The following is a 13,598-nucleotide window of genomic DNA, read 5'->3' as shown; positions in this document are numbered from 1 at the left end:
TGATATTTCCAGGTGGTTCCCTTTGGAGCTACCAGCCTCTGTGAGTTCAATTCAGCTCATTTGCCTTCATAGTAAATCCATTTTTTTTATTGTGGACGGGAAGTTGAAAGCTCTGTTCATGGTATAATGTTATGTTAAATATTTGTACTATGCACCAAGTGTCAATATTCAACATGATATTATATTGGTGAGGCCAGAGTAGATTGGTAGTTTGTGTTGTTGAGCACTTTACCTCCATCCACAATAGGAGGGATTTCTCAGTGGCCAACTATTTTAAATCCAGTCCCCATTCCCATTCCAATATGTTGGTCCCTGGATTTCTTTGCTGCCATGATGAGGCCACTCTCAGGTTGGAGGAGCAACACCTCATATTCGTCTGGGTAGCTTTCAACTTGATGACAGGCAGATCGATTTCTCTAACTTAGGGCAATTTTTTTCCTCTTCCCCTTCCCTCTTCTTTCATTCCCCACTCTGGGCCCCCTCTTACCTTTTCTCACCTGCCTATTGCTCTATCTCCTTCCCTTTATCCCATGTACTACCCTCTTCTCCTAACAGATCCATTTTTCATCAGCTCTTTACCTTTTCCACCTACCACCTCCCAGCTTCTCACATCATCTGCCCTCCCCCAGTCCCCTGGCTTCACCTATGACCTACTAGGTCATACTCCTTCCCATCCCCACCTTCTTATTCTGGCTTCCTTCCCCTTCATTTCCATTCCTGATGAAGGGATTCTACCTGAAATATTGATGGTTTATTCCTTACCATAGACACAGCCTGAGCTGCTGAGTTCCTCCACCACTTTACATGTGTTAATCTGCACTTCCAGCATCTGCAGAATCTCTTGTGTTCAAAATGACAATGTATTAAAATCTTCAGTAGGAAGGAACAGTGAGCCTTGTGCATGAGTTTGGGAGTGCACAAAACATCTCCAAGATTTTTGTTTATATAATTTTATGCTCATGATGATTCAAAACACTTTGCATAGAAATTTTTCACACATTATGCTGTCCAGCTGAGTCAATGAGGGTATTAGAATTGACTGTTTTCAGTCAGTTACAACGTTACTTTTTTACTGGCTTCCAACTTTGCACTGTCAATGCTCTGTATTTCACCACTGCAATGGTTTGCAATTCATTACTAACAGGTTAAGTGAATGGGGTATTTTTAAAGACTTTGTGGAATAGAATTATGGTTTCAAAGTAGACTAAACCTGCCTTCATTGCAATATTCTCAATAAAATATCTGTGAACTGCAGTAGGTATGAATGAATCCTTGATTGCAAGGCCTTGTGCGCATTATAATTTTACATGTGTATTGTACATTGTTTCTGAAATTCCATTCCATTACCTTGAAGAGGATAATAATGATAAACTGAATAAAGAAACTAATAAGAACTGTGTGGAAGATATTGTGAGAACTTAAAATGGAGAAGTTGGGTTAAGATGAAGTATGAACCACTAACAAGCTATGAGAATGGTTCCAATGTGCATTGAAGTTTAAAAAAAAATGATGACGTTTTGGCAATTATAATTTATTTTGGAAAGCTTTAGAAAACATCATGGCTGCTTATCTGAATCAGAATCAGGTTTATTATCACTGGCATGTGTCGTGAAACTTGTTAATTTAGCAGCAGCAGTTCAATGCAACACATTATATAGAAGAAGAGGAAAAATAATAATAATAATAATAATACATAAGTAAATCAATTATAGTATACATATATTGAATAGATTAAAAATCATGCAACAAAAAACAGAAATAGTATATATTAAAAAAGTGAGGTAGTGTTCATGGGTTCAATTCCATTTAGGAATCGGATGGCAGAGGGGAAGAAGCTGGTCCTGAAATGATGAGTGTGTGCCTTCAGGCTTCTGTACCTCCTACCTGATGGTAACAGTGAGATAAGGGCATGCCCTGGGTGATGGAAGTTCTTAATAGTGGACACTGCTTTTCTGAGACACCGCTCCTTGAAAAAGTCCTGGGTACGTTGTAGGCTAGTACCCAAGATGGAGCCAACTAAATTTACAAGCCTCTGCAGCTTCTTTTGGTCCTGTGCAGTAGCCCCACCACCCCCATACCAGATAGTGATGTAGCCTCTCAGAATACTCTCCACTGTACGTCTATAGAAATTTTTGATTGTATTTGTTGACATGCCAATTCTCTTCAAACTCCTACTGAAGTACAGTCGCTCTCTTGCTTTATAACTGCATTGACATGTTGGGATCTGGTTAGGTCCTCAGAGATCTTGACACCCAGGAACTTGAAACTACTCACTCTCTCCACTTCTGATCCCTGAGGATTGGCATGTGTTCCTTCGTCTTATCCTTGCTGAAGTCCACAATCAGCTCTTTCATCTTACTGACGTTGAGTGCAAGATTGTTGCTGAGACATCACTAGTTGGCAAATCTCAATCCTGTACACCCTCTTATCTCCATCTGAAATTCTATCAACAATGTTTGTAACATCAGCAATTTTATAGATGGTATTTGAGCTGTACATAGCCACACAGTCATGGGTATAGAGAGAGTAGAGCAGTGGGTTAAGCACACACCCCTGAGGTGTACAGTGTTGATCGTCAGTGAGGAGGAGATAGTATTACCAATCTGTACAGATTGTTGTCTTCTGGTTAGGAACTCAAGGATCCAATTGCAGAGGGAGGTACAGAAGCCCAAGTTCTGTAACTTCTCAATCTCGATTGAGACGATTATTTGTGACATATTATTGTTTTTGTAGAAATTCCCATTTGTGGGTAGGAGAGATTTTGGATTTGTCTTAGTAAATTCCTTTCAGAGGCACTAAATTACTTCTTGCAAATCTCAGGGAAGTACATTTTGTTCTCTCTGTCTCTCACCTTAGAGTATGGTGCAACATTAACAGGTTTTTGTTAGATGTTTTAGGGTCATTATCTATTGCAGATGCAATATTAGGATTTAACTTGTGTTAAGACATAGCTATTTTATAAAGAAACATCAGACAAAGTTCTGGTGAGCATATTCCTTTATCCAATAAATTGGAGAATATGTAGGAACACAAATATTCACCTCTGAGGCTATATTCTTGAATATAACACAAAACTTACTTTATTATTTGTTACCATGAAATTCATAATTTTAGCAGAAAGTTTGATATTCTTAGGTTTTCTTAGGTTGAAGTGTTTTGATTACCGTTATCACATTTTTTTAAATCCATGTTTACGTGATAAATTTTGACCTGTTTTCTCATGAAAGTTAATCTTGTTCACACAAAGTCAAGTGCTTCTTACCTCATGTACTGGACTGAATGCCAAAATGTTTCTAACAGTTAAATGCATGTGATTCATAATAGTAGATTTAGTCATCTCTGGTGTACTTACACAATTCTTTTTTTTTCAGAAAATAAATATAATTGGCCTCTAACTAACTCAGACTGAAGCAAATTCTAAGATTCTTTCATTTTTCGACAACATATTGGCACCTGCATGACCAACAATGAAAAGCCTCGTCTTCTGGTAAGTTTGAAGAACAGCATTGTAAGATTAATATGCCAAGCATGCATGGTTTTGCAATACAATTTTTGTTTAGCAATACAAATCTCTCCTCGATTAACTTTGCCAACAATGTTTACTGTTATATGGTGATAAGTGTGTTTTGGGTTTTGATCTTTTTTTGCATTGAAATAATGTAAGGGCAGTGTTCCAGTTACATTAATGTAACTTCATTTGAAACTAATTGAAGTCAATATTGCTCAGCATTGCTATGCTTCCTCCTCCTCTGTTATATGCACATACAAGTTGCAATCAGCATAACTGTAATTTTAATGGGGGAACTATCAATTTAGTAAAGTTCCATTAAGTTTCTTAACTACCCTTGCTGATAAGCTGATTCTTCAATATAATTCTGCTATTCACAAATTCAAACTATCTCATTTTATGAAAAGAGGCGATGCCATAGCATACTTTTCTCAAGGAATGGTCCATGATATCTATCATTAATGAAACCTTGCAGATTAAAAGTTTAAATGTAGGATTTAGGGTGTTGGAGTGAAATAATGAGAAATTAACCAGCAGGATCTGTTTATATAAGGATACATAATTTTATTTTAATATTTTAACAGATATAGAAAAAATGTAGAAATCAAAACAAAATTAATACCTGAAAATTTTGAGTGCATGCATTCTGTATCAGTGAAGATGATAATTCTGTTTGTTGACTTTACGTATTCTTTTCATTGAAGGAGTGTGAACATGAAATCCCATAACCATAAACCTAACTCTGATGAATTCTTAGTAATAACCAAAGCAGTGATTATTTTTCTTTAATCAATTTAGAAATAAATTTTCTCCCCTTTTTGCCTCAGTCCTCCATTGTGTGTATTGACTTATCTTAGTGTTTTGCTAGTACTTTAAGCTGCAAGCAGATTGAGTGAATAATGCACCAACCATTCAACCACCAATACAAATTTATGGAAATTGCCCATCATACTTTTAATGCCATGTCTAATTACACTGTCCATTACAGCTTTCGTTATCCAGTGATGGATGTACAATGGATTCTGGTTAACTGGGACACATTGGAACCAGTACATTTAGCCCAATTAAGTGGCTGCCCCAATTAGTCGGTTTCATGGAAATAGTTAAGAAGGTATCAAATGGCAAACTATCATTTAACTGGGTAACCAATTATGTACTTAAGTGAAATACAGAACAAGTTAGAACACCACCAATACTACTACAGTACTATAAAACTGTGAGTTACTTCCTAATAGTTTTTGATGGATGAATTCACCCAGTGTATGTTTCCAAGTTCTGTTGACTGACTGTAAGTGAACAAGATCATTACAAATGCCAGTACAGATAAAGGACTGCCTTCATTGCCTTCCTGCATGAAGTAGTTCACAAGTCACTTCATTTTAATTTGGTGTCCATAGGTCCAAATGAATAACAGAACACAAATTCATGCAATTGAAGCAACTGTTCACACTAAGCATGGTGCAGTGTTTTACGGCTACACGCATGCGTATGGCCTAAGCTAGTTAGGAACTGTTCAACAATAATCTCCTGTACAAATTGAACGGCATAAGGTCCCAAACAAAAATGTAGAGATTCTTGACTATTTTCTCAATTGGCTTTGGTTCTTTAAGAGTTATCCCAAATGAATGGCTGCCCTGATAACCAATGGCCTAGTTAACTGGAATCGTCTGTACATTAGCACTTAATAATTCATTATACCAATCACTGAAACGTTAGATCAATGTCCTGGTATTACGAGAAACCTTTCAGAAAATTTTATGCAATATAACAATTCACTCCTTCCAGCTCACTGATGTCTCTCAGGCTACTGATTGAATCAACAATGCTGATATGATATCCTAGATGATATCTATATTAGAGGAAAGGCCCCGAGGATTCTAGAGTCTGGATTAATTAGAATAAAATCATCCTTAATGAGTATTTCAAAGCTCAGAGCAGCTTGGAGAATTGAGACTAACACAGTGAAATTATGATAAAGGTGTTTACATGTATGAAGATGGCCTATTGTCTCATATGGAGGCATGGTGGAATAATGAGTATACAATTAAACATTTTAAATTCTTGAATATTAGAGTTGAACATTGATGAAATAATATGAAGCTTTAGCAATTAATGCCTAGTTATTTGCTATAAATCTTTAAAGTATTTGCCTCTATTTTTATTGTTACATTGTCATGCTGATTTACGCCATTGAGTCTGACTGTTTTATGTTGCCCCTACCAGCAGCTAGTTTCACTAAAATGTTCTTGGACCCTTAACAGTATACACAGGAAGTAAAATGCGATAAGTAAAAGTGATGAAATACTACTGAAATCAGAATAAATGACAGAGATCTGAGAGTGTTCCCAAGCACTGCACCCTTCTACTTTACCAATGGTAAAAAAACACATTTTTAATGTTTAATAAAGAATAAAAAGTCATCAGTTGTACGTTAAATGTTGAAGAAAGTACAACTGTGTTGTCAACTTCTATATAGTTAACAGATTCTGATGTCCCTGTAAAAAATAGTGTGCAAGAATGTGAACTAAACAATAAAAGTCAGTTAGCCATTGAGTTTAAAACTGTGTGTTAGATCTAACCCTCCATACAGAATGCACATTCAGGCAAGTTGTTTTATTTAATTTTTATATCAGTTCACAGTTGTTCTGATGAATTAATGAACTTGAGCTGATGCTAATGAGATGATGCAGATGACCAGGAATGAGGTTACATTTTCTACCTCCATTCACTGCTGTTTTTTTTTCAAAAAGACTATGTTCACAAGTTGCACTAGCCCCTTGCATGAATGCAAATAAATTAAAGTTAGTGTTTTTTTGATGTGTAACTCTTTTTGAACGTTGAATTCAATTATTATATGCAAAGTTAACTACTTGAAAGAACCATGGAAAGGGATGAATTTGGATTCAAGAAACCAATACAGATACAAAGATTTAAGTCACTTATTCTGTAGCATGTTATTCTGTGTTTTTGCTAAAAACCATTAAATTCTGGAATTGATGATTCTTAGATTTAACATCAAAGCCGAATGGTTTAAAATCACATCTTTGTGGTGTACATTGTTTTATACAATGGAGGGTATTGTAACAGAGTTAAACCAATCCATGAATACACTCTGATCAAGAAAACTCTCCTCATGAGGGAAACATAAGATTTATTAATTATGAAGTGTTTGGTCTTAAAAAATAGATGTAGCAATTGACCATGTAGCCACATTAAATTAGCATTGCTGATCCAATAGCTCAAGTCTCTTCCTCACCTGATATGCAAGTCCTTTAATTCCACTTGTTTTCGAAATCTACTGAATAAACTCTTTTCCTTTTTCAATCTTTTTATTAGTATTAATAATATTATTTATGAACAAAATACAATTGATATATTATTAAAAGGATTACAAACATACAAATTCCCATTACACATGAAAGAATACATAAGCAATGAATACAGTATAAATAAGTTTTCCCGAAACATGAACCATATAGTATATATATGAACAAGGTAAATCTAGATATTTCATAATATATAGTATAAAAAAAGAAAAAAAATATATATGCAAAGTTAACTAACCTACCAATCTAGTATCTAAGGGAAAAAAAAGGAAGAAAAAAAAGAAAAAAAAAGAAAAACTAAAAAAGAGAAACAAAAAAGGGCTGTTTATAATATCTCACAAGAATACATAAACATCAATGTCGTCAACTCCGATCCTCTCAACATAAATACGATTAAAGCTGAAAAAACCAATAAGCTTGGAATAGGGTCATATTACATCATATGAAAATATTGAATAAATGGTCTCCATATCTTTTCAAATTTAATAGAAGTATCGAATACACCACTTCTAATTTTTTCTAAATTTAAACATAACATAGTTTGAGAAAGCCAATGAAATACAGTGGGAGGATTAATTTCCTTCCAATTCAACAAAATAGATCTTCTAGCCATCAAAGTGAGAAAAGCAATCATTTGACAGGCGGAAGGAGATAAATGGAGTGAATCCATCATCAGTAAACCAAAAATTGCAGTAATAGGATGGGGTTGTAAATCGATGTTCAGTACCGCAGAGATAATATCAAAAATATCTTTCCAATATTTTTTCAAAAGCGGACATGACCAAAACATATGAGTTAAAGACGCAATTTCCAATTGACATCTGTCACAAATAGGGTTTATATAAGAATAAAAATGAACTAATTTATCCTTGGACATATGGGCCCTATGTACAACCTTAAATTGTATTAATGAATGTTTGGCACATATAGATGATGTATTAACTAATTGAAGAATTCTATCCCAATTCTCAATAGGAATAATAAGATTGAGCTCTCTTTCCCAATCATTTTTGGTCTTATCAAGGGGCACTGAACGTATCTTCATAATTATATTATAAGGTTTTGATATAAGCCCTTTTTGAAAAGGGTTTAATTCAAACAAACTCTCCAAAGTATCTGAAGACACAAAATTTGGAAATGTAGGAAGTACCGTGTTTAAAAAATGCCTAACCTGTAAGTATCTAAAAAAATGAAATCTAGGCAAATTATATTTATTAGATAATTGCTCAAAAGACATAAAACAATTGTCCGAAAATAAATCAGAAAATCTTAATAAACCCTTAGTTTTCCAAGCCAAAAAAGCTTGATCTATAATTGAGGGGTGGAAAAAACAATTAGATACAATAGGAATATTTAAAACGAATTGAGTCAGCCCGAAAAATTTCCGAAATTGAAACCATATACGTAAGGTATATTTAACTATCGGGTTGTCAATTCGTTTCGGCAATTTAGAAAGAGCAAAAGGGAGAGAAGTCCCTAAAATAGAACCCAGAGCATACCCTGGTACCGATTCAATTTCCAAACTCACCCAATGAGGGCCAAAAGGACCATCCCATTCTTTCAACCAACATAACAAATATCTAATATTAACTGCCCAATAATAAAATCTGAAATTGGGTAATGCCAACCCACCTTCCTTCTTTGTCTTCTGTAAGTATGTTTTACCTAACCTGGGATTTTTATTCTGCCATATATATGAGGAAATTTTTGAATCAACATTAGTAAAAAAGGATTTCGGAATAAAAATTGGTACCGCTTGAAAAATATATAAAAACTTAGGTAAAATAACCATCTTAATAGCATTAATCCTACCTATCAGAAATAAAGATAATGGTGACCACTTAGTAAACAAGCCTTTAATCTGATCAATTAAGGGTAGAAAATTAAACCTAAATAATTCTTTATGGTTTTTTGTGATTTTAATCCCTAAGTAAATAAAAGAGTCATTAACTAATTTAAAAGGTAAATTACCATAGCTTGGGACCTGTCTATTCAAAGGAAACAATTCACTCTTATTAAGATTTAACTTATACCCAGAAAACTCACTAAATTGAGCCAACAATGATAAAACTGCTGAAATAGATTTCTCAGGATTAGAAATGAATAATAATAAATCATCTGCGTACAAAGATACCTTATGAATATCTGTTCCACGGTTAATACCCAAAATATCCTGTGATTCTCTGATGGCAATTGCCAAAGGTTCTAAAGCAATGTTTAATAGTAATGGGCTAAGAGGACAACCTTGTCTAGTGCCCCAAAATAAATGAAAGAAGGGAGATCTTTGATTATTAGTAAACACCGAGGCTACTGGAGTTTGATAAATCAGTTTAATCCAAGAAATAAAGGTCGAACTAAAATTAAACTTCTCCAGCACATAAAATAAGTAAGGCCATTCAACTCTATCAAATGCTTTCTCCGCATCTAATGAAATAACACATTCTGAAGTGCTATGTGAAGGAGTATAAACAATATTCAGTAATCTCCTAACATTGAAAAAAGAATAGCGATTTTTAATAAACCGGTTTTGATCTTCCGAAATAATTTGGGGGTAATACCTTCTCCAGCCTGGAAGCCAGTAGCTTGGAAAAGATCTTGGAGTCCACATTCAATAAAGATATTGGTCTATAAGATGCACAGTCAGTAGGGTCTTTATCTTTCTTCAGTATTAAGGAAATGGAAGCTCTATAAAAAGATTGTGGCAAATTCCCCAATCTAATTGCTTCTTCAAAACCTTGCATAACCAAGCAGAGAGAGTAGCAGAAAAACATTTAAAAAATTCTGCTGTATACCCATCTGGACCTGGTGCTTTCCCAGAATTCATTGAGGAAATAACCCCTTTAATTTCCGCATCCGTAATCGGAGTGTCTAATACTGAAAGATCATCGGATGATAATTTTGGAAAATTCAATTTCCCAAGAAAATCACACATGGTATTATGATCCTGAGGGAATTCAGATTGATACAGGGAGGTATAAAAGTCTTGAAAAGACTTATTTATCTCATCATGGTTAACTGTCAAATCCCCATTCTGCTGACGAACCTTAGTGATTTGACGTTTAACCCAAACATTCTTCAGCTGACTAGCTAACAGTTTTCCCGATTTATCACTATGTATATAAAAATCAGATCTGGTTTTCATTAATTGATTTTCAATCGGAGATGTAAGTAATAAACTATGTTCCATTTGAAGTTCAACCCTTTGTTTGTAAAGCTCCCTACTAGGAGTGGATCGAATATTTTCTTGTCAATCTCTTTAATTTTATCAACCAATAAAAGAGTTTCCTTCTTAATGCGTTTTCTCAGACCAACAGAGTAAGAGATAATCTGTCCACGTATATACGCTTTAAAGGTGTCCCAAAGTGTTCCACAAGAGATATCTTCCGTGGAATTAATTGAAAAGAAGAAATCGATCTGCTCCTTCATAAATTTAATAAAGTCCAGATCTTGCAATAAGGTAGAGTCAAATCGCCATTGTCTAGCACTTGAAGCTGCATCCGTGAAATTAATAGAAAGTTTTTAATGGAGCATGGTCAGAAATAGCTATAATATCATAATTACAACCAATTACCGATGGAATAAAACAAGAGTCAATAAAAAAAATAATCAATTCTCGAATAGGAATGATAAACATGTAAGAAAAAAGAAAACTGTTTGTCATTAGAATGGTAAAATCTCCAAATATCAAAAACTCCATTATCAGTCAAAAGGAGTTAATACAAGTGGCCGACTTATTGGGTAAAGTCTGAATAGATATAGATTTGTCCATCAAAGGATTTAAACAACAATTAAAGTCACCACCCATCTACTGAATAAACTCATTGACTGCATGTGCCCAGTCCCCTGGGGGCAGAGATTTCCAAAAGACTTATTAATTCTCTGAATCTTAAATGATCTGATCACTTATCTTGAGGCTTAGTTTTGAATACCAATGTGAGGTTATTCTAATGGATCCAAATGCACACCACCAATATGACTTTAAGTGATTAAAGCTTAGGTCAAACTTTAAAGACAGTCAAGTAAGGGATGTCCAGAAACATCATTCCAGCCATTTGACTTGAGTTCTATAGAGTCCACACAATTATTTGCTATAATTTATATGTTCTGCTGACTGATATAACAACCAAAGAAGCATTAGCCTCTGACGTTTTCAACCCCTTTCTCTCATGAAGCAACATAAGAATTGAAAATTATGAAAAATTGAACTTCTAGCCTGTAGCTATTTGACATTGTCCTGTTCTTGAAATTCTGGAAAATACACCTAATTAATACAAATTCAACACCAGTTGGATTTCATCATACATGTTGAAAACTTCTTGAATAGCCTCAGGAAGTAAGATTGTAATGGCAATGTAAGTGTACTCAAATATGCCAGAATTCTGCTGAACTTGTCAAAGAAATGAATTATATTTAGATCAAGTATCAAATTTATTATTATTTAAGAAGTACAAATTCTATTCCAAAAATAATATTTTATTGCATGAAAAGAGGCAACATCTTGTGTCAACCTGTCTGAACTAAATACCACAGACACATATTTTATGACAATTTTAAATTCATGTTTTCCGTAATTAAAATAAATTAAATTGAACATGTTTGATAAGCAATAATGTCTTTCACTGGGTATATTCTTTCTATTATATAACTCTTCCAGTGCCACAGCTTATCTTAGATATCTAGCTGCTGTGCAGTTCTGGGGAGCACATTTTCATTTAGCAGAACCATCCTACTATTTTCATGCTGTGCATCAGGAATGCAAACTATTTCTAGTTGTAATTTTATATTTTCTGTATCATCACAGACATAACCAAACTGACTTGTAACTTTGTGTTTAATTCAGTTTCATTTTCTTGTGAAAGATGGTAGCAATGAGAGAAAGAAAGTTTGAAGAAATATAACATAATTTTGAATTCAAAGACTGCATATAAGAGAGAAAAATAAATTTATGTTTGAAACTAATACAGAAAGGATAAAAAGTATTGGGGAAAAGGAAGCAGGGAGAAATAAACAATGCAAACTTGTAATTGTTAATAATTTTCTGTAGGTTTAGTTAACAATGGAGTTAAAATGTGCTATTTGTTAAAAAATCTAATATTTGTTTTTGTATCAAATTTCATCTCTGGATGGCTGGAGGCAAATTTTTTCAGCAGATCTTAGTAGTGAATAAATAAAGAGTCATTATGGATCACATTCCTTTTTGGATTTGAATTGCACTATTTCTTATCCACTATACAACTGGACTGCCATATAATATTCATAAGAAAACACAACCAAAAATTAAGTTTTGTCACACAACAGCAACTGCCTGCATAACATTGTCGTGCTTGAAGCTCAGTGAATACAAACAGATGATACAGGTGGTGACCACCTGGTAAGTATAATGAGGCAATATCTTGGCAGCATTTTTGCATCACAAGCAGAATTCACTCAGCATCTAGTGCCATAGTAGATGCTCAGTTATCTGTCATGAAGGCTGAAAATGATGCAGGTAAGGCGTGTTTTCTGTGGGATGGTAAGGTTTCCTTTTTTGTTGACACTACTTTCCATCAGTGTTGCTTTCCTAATGAATTTGCTATTGCCAGTTCATCCATCATTAGCCCAATTTGGTTTTGGTGTAGAATCAGCAGAAGGTTTTTTTTTTCCAGCCCAGAGCAGTACCAAGCCATCCTCCAAATCCATACAAGGTTTCCTAAATAGAAATGCAGATGTCTTTTTTCACATTTGTTGAATATAATAGAATCTTTATCAAACTTGAAGCCAGAATTCTGGGGTTCAGTAACAATAAATGAAGCAACATATCAGGACCCGAGAAAGGGTCTCTGCCCAATATATTGGCTGTTTACTCTCTTCCATAGATGTTGCCTGGCCTGCTGAGTTCCTCCAGCATTTTGTCTGTGTCACTTTGATTTCCAGTATCTGCAGATTTTCCTCTTGTTTGTGTTCACCAAATGTCAGTGGTTTCTGGCCCCACTTCTTTGAACATCATCATGCATACAGGTTGAGGAAAATGCGTGTCAGGACAGAACCTTTCAACATCTTTAATGCCTTTCCTTGGGGATTGTAATCAACTCTAGAAAGCACTAAGCAGATGCATTATGATCACAACAAACAGCATGAATGTATTGAAAAACAAATCTTTGAGTAGAAAAATAATAGATTTTAATCCTGTAAAAAGTTACTAAAGGCAATGTTTAGATGAAAAGCTTGGTAAAGAAAGAGCTTCAGCTGACACTTCTCCAAATATCAGCACAAAATATTAACCAAATGTCTATTCTGCATGATACCCATATACCCTCAGTGGTAACTTTATTAGATTGCACCTGTGCAGTTAATGCAAATATCTAATCATCCAATCATGTAGCAGCAGCTCAATGCCTAAAAGCATGCGTACCTGGTGAAGAGTTTCAGTGTTATTCAGACCAAACATCAGAATAAGCAAGAAATGCGATCTAAGTGACTTTCATCATGAAATTAGTGGTGGTGCCAGATGGGGGTGGTTTGAGTATCTCTGAAACTGCTGATCTCCTGGGATTTCCTCACTCAGCAGTCTCTAGTTACAGAGAATGGTGTGAAAAACAAAACTGAAACATTTAGTAAGCAGCAGTTCTTTGGGCAAAAATGCCTCGTTAATGAGTGAGGTCAGAGAAGAATGGCAAAACTGGTTCAAGTTGACAGGAAGGTGACAGTAACTCAAAATACTAGGTGTTACAACAGTAATGTGCAGAAGAGCATCTCTGAATGCACAACATGTCAAACCTTGAAGT

The 13,598-nt window shown here is 34.6% G+C and overlaps 1 protein-coding gene across 1 annotated transcript in view; it reads left to right on the top strand.

The window, feature by feature from the left end:
- LOC140729077 (receptor-type tyrosine-protein phosphatase delta-like) overlaps positions 1 to 13,598 on the top strand; it is a 2,395,537-nt gene that overhangs the window by 712,512 nt on the left and 1,669,427 nt on the right. Inside the window, exon 5 of the mRNA XM_073048383.1 lies at positions 3,372 to 3,487. The gene's annotated coding sequence lies outside the window, so the exon portion shown is untranslated. The remainder of the gene's footprint in view (positions 1 to 3,371; positions 3,488 to 13,598) is intronic.

Source organism: Hemitrygon akajei, chromosome 6, assembly GCF_048418815.1.
Source record: "Hemitrygon akajei chromosome 6, sHemAka1.3, whole genome shotgun sequence".
Lineage (NCBI taxonomy): Eukaryota > Metazoa > Chordata > Chondrichthyes > Myliobatiformes > Dasyatidae > Hemitrygon > Hemitrygon akajei.
The sequence above is the reverse complement of the archived record's forward strand: the minus strand, read 5'-3'. Positions and strand labels throughout refer to the sequence as shown.